An 8,115-nucleotide genomic window follows, 5' to 3' on the forward strand; every position below is an offset into this window, starting at 1 on the left:
GAAGTTCGAGGATTACTTCCCCTCACAATCTGATCCACGCCAGGGAAAGCAGTGAATGCTTAATCCGTTCACCTGCACTGAAGAGACTCACACCACGTGACCGACTCTTGGTGATAAACTATTGGAGCTGTCCTGTGATCAAGGCCTAAGCACTTGTGTTAATGAGATGCGCCTGTTCACATTCTGTCTGCTCAGCAGCCGAGAATACCAGCAACTCTGCGAGACGACAGTGAAGACATTAATCCTCTTTCATTTTACCTACTTACAGTATGTGAGACCAGCTTCTCCTCTCTTACTGCAACAAAATCAAAATATAGCTTTTGAAAACACCTTGCCACCTCTTGGGTATCTCTGGCACCAAAACGTTTGAGAAATTCTGGACAATACTATAGGCCTAGGCTGTATGAAGAGCTTGCTCGGAGAAGCTCAGAGCAAAGTTATATTTCTATAGAAAATGTACTTCCTTCCTGAGTTTTTTTTGCGCTGTTGGGAGGTTTTATATAAAACTAACTGCATTACACACTACAATGGATAGGTGTTCCCAATCATGAGCCCAGGCCTGCCCTGCTCTTAAAGACTTCAACAACACTTCAACAACACGTCAACAACAGCATTTCCACAACACGTCAACAACAGCACTTCGACAACACGTCAACAACACATCAACAACACGTCAACAACAGCATTTCCACAACACGTCAACAACAGCACTTCGACAACACGTCAACAACACATCAACAACACGTCAACAACAGCATTTCCACAACACATCAACAACAGCATTTCCACAACATGCCTATATATTTAGCATTTAGGCTGTATGAAATGAAATGTTTTAAAATGATTAGGCCTATTTAGAATTAAATAATAATTCAATGAAAAATGCCTTTTCAATTCACTTTTAGAAACACAGGTTTGACCAGTCTTTGGTTTGAGTTGAGCTATGCATGCCTAGTTGGTTAATTTAGCCTAGCAGAGACTCTAATGCACTAATCACAGTCAACACAGATCTATTTTGTATCAACAATAGAATCATAGAATAAAATTGAATAAATTAGAAAAGTATAGTTTCCCAAATATAAAAAAGTTACAAGTGCATACCTGATGATATGTGGCTGCTTTGTTAAAAACGTATTCAGGATCGGTGGGTCCCCTGCAGGACGGTTGAGCTAACGTAGAACATTTCCCAGGACATAGACATATCTGATATTGGCAGAAAGTGTCAATTCTTGTTAATCTAACTGCACTGTCCAATTTACAGTAGCTATTACAGTGCAAGAATACCATGCTATTGTTTGAGGAGAGTGCACAGTTTTGAACATGAAAAGTTATTAATAAACAAATGAGGCACATTTGGGCATTCTTGATACAACATTTTGAACAGAAATGCAATGGTTCATTGGATCAGTCTAAAACTTTGCACATACACTGCTGCCATCTAGTGGCCAAAATATAAATTGCACCTGGGCTGGAATAATACATTATGGCCTTTCTCTTGCATTTCAAATACGATGGTGCAAAAACATTTTTTTCCCCGATTTTTTCTTTGTGTTATCTTTTACCAGATCTAATGTGTTATATTCTCCTACATTCCTTTAACATTTCCACAAACGTCGAAGTGTTTCCTTTCAAATGGTACTAAGAAAATGCATATCCTTGCTTCAGGGCTTGAGCTACAGGCAGTTAGATTTCTGTATGTCATTTTAGGTGAAAATTGAAGAAAAGGGGACGATCCATGGGGTATAGGGAATAGGGAAGGGCCACTTGTTTTTTTCACTAGTTCAGGGAGGTAAAAATATATTTTACTGAAGGGAGGGCCATCAATTTTAATTTCAGAGAAATCTGATTTTTTTCCCATGTATGCCTCATTATCAATAACGTACAGTCCCTAATGACAAGTTGAATGTCACTATATAACACTCAACCACTCACACACTTGTAAGAGACCAAACCTCTTATTTCCCCCCAGTGCATGGAATTCCTCTAGCCCAGACACAAGACATGTCTGAGAGAGATGGTGCCTGTAGTTGTTCAGCCAATAATGAAGCTCACACTGTTCTGTTCTGTGTGACAAAGTGCATTAGTTCAGGTGGGAACTTGTCCCGGCTCGGGTGGTACTGTACTAGAAGACAGGCTTATTGTCCTGTCTCTTTACCTGACAACACTACTCTATCAGGGTGGACTTATTAGCCTACATGCCTCTGATAGAGTTAAGCTGTCCAGTCAGACTCCTTTTGATTGGTTCAGTCTGGACAGGTTTAGCACTAGTATGGCGATACTCTGAAGTACCATGGCAAGGAAACAGATTGAGGAAAACAGTTGTAATCTTGGAAAAAAAGTCTCAAAGACTCACATTTATTTTATTTTCTATTAAACACAATATGTTATAATATGTTTTTTGTATTAACCAAAGAGGGGGGGGGGGATATTTATTTCCTTGTCTTAAAAAAAACAATCATAGGCAGCAAATACAATTGACAATACCATACAAACAACCATCCCACAATAGAGAAGTAGGAGCTAAAGGTTCATGGTCATCCAGACTATCCGCCACACTTCCCCCAGAACATACACTGTAGCCACTGTAGCCAGTGTGGTGGACACACAAAAATCAGGCCCATTCCTCTTAGCAGTAGTAGCAGCACTGTTACCATAGCAGTAGTAGCAGTACTGTTACCATAGCAGTAGTAGCAGTAACTGTTTACATAGCAGTAGTAGCAGTACTTGTTACCATAGCCAGTAGTAGCAGTACTGTTACCATAGCAGTAGTAGCAGTACTGTTACCATAGCAGTAAGTAGCAGCACTGTTACACATAGCAGTAGTAGGCAGCACTGTTACCAAATAGCAGTAGTAGCAGCACTGTTACCATAGCAGTAGTAGCAGTACTGTTACCATAGGCAGTAGTAGGCAGTACTGTTACCATAGCAGTAGTAGCAGTACTGTTACCATAGCAGTAGTAGCAACACTGTTACCATAGCAGTAGTAGCAGTACTGTACCATAGCAGTCCTCTGGCTTTTTCGTTTGTGCTCTTGTCATAGCGAAATACCGTAAACATTTTCTGCACAAATGTGGATACTAAACTTTACAAGGAATCTCTCTCTCTCATATAACATATTATAGACACTCATTTTATGGCGATGTCTTCCATTCAGGATTCGTTATTTCATTTGACCTTGTCCCTCCCAGCCCTCTGACTGTGTACATATGGTTCTTAATTTGTTGACCTGTAGTAATGACCTAGAGCATGATGGGATGACCGGGTGATTGATGGTACTTTCGTCCTGAGACACTGGAACGGATGAGACCTTACATTTGACACATTTTTAGTCATTTAGCATAGGCTCTTATCAAAAGCGTGACTTACAGTTAATGCATTCATCTTAAGATAAGTTAGGTGGGACAACCACAGATCACAGTCATAGTAAGGAGTTGTTCTCTTCACTAAAGTCGGAGCTAGTAAGGGGAAAGAGTCAAGGGCCACTGTTAATTCACAAAAGTTTTTATTTTATTATAAGGGAGCATCTCTCTCTCTCTCTCTCTCTCCTCTCTCTCTGTCTCTCTCTCTCTCATCTCTCTCATGTCACACTCTTCCTCTCTCTCTCTCCTCTCTCTCTCTCTGCCTCTTTCTGTTTCTCTCCCCCCTCTCTTCTGTCTCTCTCCTTCCCGCATCTCTCAATTGCCTTTTTTTCTCTGTCTGGGGGCTGGGAGATTCGTCCTTCTGTGTGAGTTCTCTCTCTTGGCCCAGCAGTGATATTGGGATAGTGGGGCCTTGAGATGTAACTGTGTCCTTCGTGTGAATCTGATTGGTTGGGCTCAGTAGTGGCCCTCTGTGTCCGTCCTCCTCCTTATTCTATGGCAGAGATTTTCTGGCCCCTGCAGAGTGATAACAGGAGAAGTAAGGGCCCCGAGCGCTAAGCAGAGACTGAGTCTTTCTTTTATTCGGATGGGTTGGTCTCAGTAGGAGCAGTGGCAGTACATGTCCCCTGAGCTCTCTATTCTATTAACTCATCATCTTTTCTCTAGCCAAAAGAACTTCAAACTCACAAAAAAAAAAAGGTTCAGCATTGGAAAATGTCTAGCATCCCTCTGTCCGTCCTCCCCATTAACACTAACAGCCATAGCAGATATGAAAGGGCAAGATGTGCATATTTGTAATTGATGATACTGTTTGTTGTTTTTATTTGCATTGAGTATAGTCTGTAATTCTTGGCCCACCTGGGGCCTGTTGCACAAAACTAGGATAAGGGATTAAGCCAGGATATCTTGGTATTCCCTGGCTCAATTGATCCGTAATCCGGTTGCACTAAAGATGGATAGGGGCAGGAGGATATGTTTATGGTATAAATTACCATGGAGATTTATTCTGTGGAGCTAGCCTGCTCCAGACCAGGCTAAATTCCATGATCTATTTAATCTCATCCCTAATGTCAGTCCAGCAGTCACCAAAATGGGAAACCAATGATTTATTTCACTGCTCACTATGACATTGTATCACATATAACTAGACCCACTGTTATTATTTAAACGTTTGTGATCATTTAATTTCAATGATTTTGAATGAAAAATTATTTTTAGATGATGTTGCTATCATTAGATATTTTACAGTTTCCCATAGACTATAAGGCTATATATAAAATGATAAGAATTTAGGGCCACAGAGGGGAAAAAACAACAAGTCATAATATTGTAACCAGTTGTTTTAAAGGAGGACAGTTGTTAAAATGAAGATGTGGGGCATTTCGGTGAAATTGTACTTCAGTATGGTTTCATAAACAAGGACATGCTGATGTGCCAGAATATTAAGTATCACATTGTCATAAGTATCAAAACAATATGTAGCTTTTCTGCAGAAAAGAACCAGCCTCATAAATTTATGACTTTATCCTTTTTCTTCAGTGTGGCCCTAGTCTCTGTCATATAAACAAATACACATTCCATATGAATATAAAAACACAATGTGTAACATTATGTTCCTTTATTGAATAAGGACAAACAAAAGCAGGTAAACCATCAGCTCCTTTCGAAACTGAGTCACAGTGACTCTACAAGATGGAAAGCACAGAATCCAAGCATATTATACAAAATGATACATACACATTCAAAGGTCTGTATATAACACACCCTGCATGTCTGCACACTAAAAAATATGCAGGACAAATCCATACACATCAACTGAACAGACAAATGAATGGATGCAGTAGCCTCCCTGCAGCCTTGTATTACACACAGTATACGCACAAACATCATAAGAGGCCAAATTCGTCAAAAAACGAACCCAAAAAACCCAAATTCCTCTGCCACCGCAGGACATATTTAACCAAAATTGAAAGCACACATACTAACTAAAATAATTCAACACATATTGGTCCCTCAGCAGCCGACCACTGTCGTCATCAGGGAAGATTGCCGGATTGTCCAGTCCATGGCTGGTGGCACTCTGGGGGCCTCTCCTTCCTCAGGCAGGCCACATTGTGGAGGACAGCACAAGCCACAGTAATATCACATGCCCTAACAGGGCTGACCCTTAATTTGTGAAGGCAGTGAAAGCGTGCCTTCAGGAGGCCAAAGGTCATTTCAACTCTGGCCCTGGTCCTGGCATGGGCATGGTTGTAGGCCTGCTGTGCTTCCTGGGGGCTGTGAAAGGTGTCAGGAGAAAAGGCTGGCAGCCATACCCCCTGTCTCCCAGCAACACACTAGAGAATTCACCTGTCAACACAAAATCTCATCATTACTACCTCATAAAACACAGTGAATTCTTGACACAGCCATGATGGTTATAAATAGGGGTTGTCTGGCTTACCTTGTGATAGGCACTGATAGATTTCAGAGGCCCGAAAGATTCTGGAGTCATGGACTGAGCCAGGCCATTTTGCCACAACATTGCTGATCACACAGTCAGCATTGCAGACCATCTGAAATCATAAGATGAGGAATATCACACAATCAATGCACATCACTGCAATGCAGAGTGTTCGTCAATGGACAATTCAAAAAGTTATGTTCACCTGAACATTAATGCTGTGAAAGGATTTCCTATTCACAAAATCGGCCTCATGGCACCTGAGGGGGCTTTTATCCTTATGTGTGTGCAGTCCACTGCACAATGACATTGGGGAAACCTGTCACACAAAGTAATGAGTATCCTACTATGTGTTAACAGTTGTCCTGTAATTTGTAGATCCTCTTACCTGCAATCCTATAGAACTCCTCTTTGATGTCACAGAGTCTTCTGTGGCCAGGGAAGGAGATGAAGACATCTGCTAATGCTTTGATAGCCAGACACACACTCCTTATTGTGCGGCAAATTGGCTTGTTCAGCTGTTCTGCATCCCCCCTGAGTACAGGAAGGCTCCACTAGCAAAAAAGCGCAAGCCACACAAACCATTGCTCCACACTCAGTGCATGGCTCCGTGCAGTGCGGTGCTTAATCCTGGGACCAGTGTCTGCATAGATACCTGATGCCATCTGCAGAAACCTGTATCTTTCATATAGATGGTCATCAGGGAGGCCAGTGGTCCAACCGGTCCCTGAGACCCTTTCTCGCCTGAAGGCTCTCCTCAGCACAAGTGCTTCTTCATCCACCACATCTCGCACGAATGGGCATGCCATTGTCAGAGCAGAAAGGACACACAATTTTGGGCCTTCATTAGGCTAGTGGCCACACCTGGTGCTGGGGGTGGGCAAAAGAGGGCGATGCCTTATAACGATGACTTGGTTGTACTGATTGCTGGGAAAATAAAAAAAACCTTAGAAAGATGCCACCGTCCTGTGTGCTCACATAAGAGCTCATATGTCATGGCTCACTTGACTTTACGAGAATATACCTAATTTTTATTTTGAGCTGTGTCATCTTCTTGGAGCTGGGGGAGGAAAGAAAAATAATGATTAATACATTTGTGTTACAGTTAGCATCCAGTGTACATTGAAGGCATATCTCACCTCCCTCTCAAGTTTTTTTATTTCAAGGTCCAGTTTCCTAATTGTCCTCTTTTTTATTCGGACTCCAGTGCAAGATTTTCATCTTTTTCTTCTTGTACTGAATGTCTATGTCTGCCAGTTCTATTTGGCGCCGGAGGTGGTTGCCATACAACTTTCTGATAGCTTGTGAGCTCTGTGAACACAATACAATTAGCGCAGCTGGAATTTGGCAGGATGTGGTGTCCTTTTATTAATACGCACTATGTTGCCAGGCTGGTTTCCCACTGTATAGCATCTGGTCCTGTAAAAGAAATTAGATTTTTTGATTTTGATGAGGACTCCTCACCATTGTAGAGTAAATAGTACTTTCACAGTCTTAACATGATCCTCATGCCTTCTGGAATCCAGAGAGATGGTCTCCTCCTCATCATCGTCTCCATCATGTGCTGTTGCTGCTGCACTGGGGCCTTCACCCTATCACATTTAATCGGATTCATATTGAAGCTAGTAGACAAGACATGCCAGGCTACAGTATGCCTTTGATGGAGTACTCACTGGATCAGCATCGTCTGGTGCTTGTGCTGGTGGCTCTAACAGGAACACAGTGCTGCCAGACACTGCAAGGCAATGGTAAACCAAAGTCAGACAGTCCAAATTGATTCAATATGAATGTGGTTGTATCCCATGTAGAGATGGAAGGACATACCTTGAATGAAGCGGGTGGCATCTTGGGAGGAACCTATGCTCGTCTCTTTCCCCCAGGGATCCCCTCTAAGACGGGCCTGCCTTTATTTAGCTCCAAGGCCATGTCCTCTGCTGGGGTAAGGTCAGCCTTTTGGTGACCCACCACCCGTGCCTTGTCTGTGGGTATTCTTTTTCACTGCTAAAACAGTACAGACAATGTGTGAGCAGGCACCTTCTGGGTACAATATATGCTTGTGCTTTGTTAAATATTAGTCAGGGACCATACATTCTGCAGAATGTTCTTGTATTTGATTTTGACCTGCTGCCATGTCCGTTTTGGCCCGTTCATGTTTAATCTACACACACACACACACACACACACATTTAATGGAGTCACACTGCAAAAAATTACTTGGTATTTTTGTCTTGTTTTCAGTAAAAATATCAAAAAATTTATCATAGCTTTATACAGTGTGATGGAGTTACTTTACACAATTTCACTCATATCTGC

At 41.9% G+C, this 8,115-nt stretch overlaps 1 long non-coding RNA gene across 2 annotated transcripts; it reads right to left on the reverse strand.

The window, feature by feature from the left end:
• Positions 1 to 6,675: 6,675 nt before the first annotated feature.
• On the reverse strand, positions 6,676 to 8,109 carry LOC139024411 (uncharacterized). Of its 2 annotated transcripts, XR_011475704.1 has the most exons (5): positions 7,627 to 8,109; positions 7,476 to 7,537; positions 6,942 to 7,394; positions 6,827 to 6,862; positions 6,676 to 6,729 (listed from the first exon to the last, which is right to left on the reverse strand). It is a non-coding gene; the product is annotated as an uncharacterized lncRNA (long non-coding RNA). The 2 variants fall into 2 exon arrangements; XR_011475703.1 differs by having other exon boundaries at positions 6,681 to 6,862.
• Between the last annotated feature and the right edge of the window lie 6 nt (positions 8,110 to 8,115).

This window comes from Salvelinus sp. IW2-2015, unplaced genomic scaffold, assembly GCF_002910315.2.
Source record: "Salvelinus sp. IW2-2015 unplaced genomic scaffold, ASM291031v2 Un_scaffold1479, whole genome shotgun sequence".
Taxonomy (NCBI): Eukaryota; Metazoa; Chordata; class Actinopteri; order Salmoniformes; family Salmonidae; genus Salvelinus; species Salvelinus sp. IW2-2015.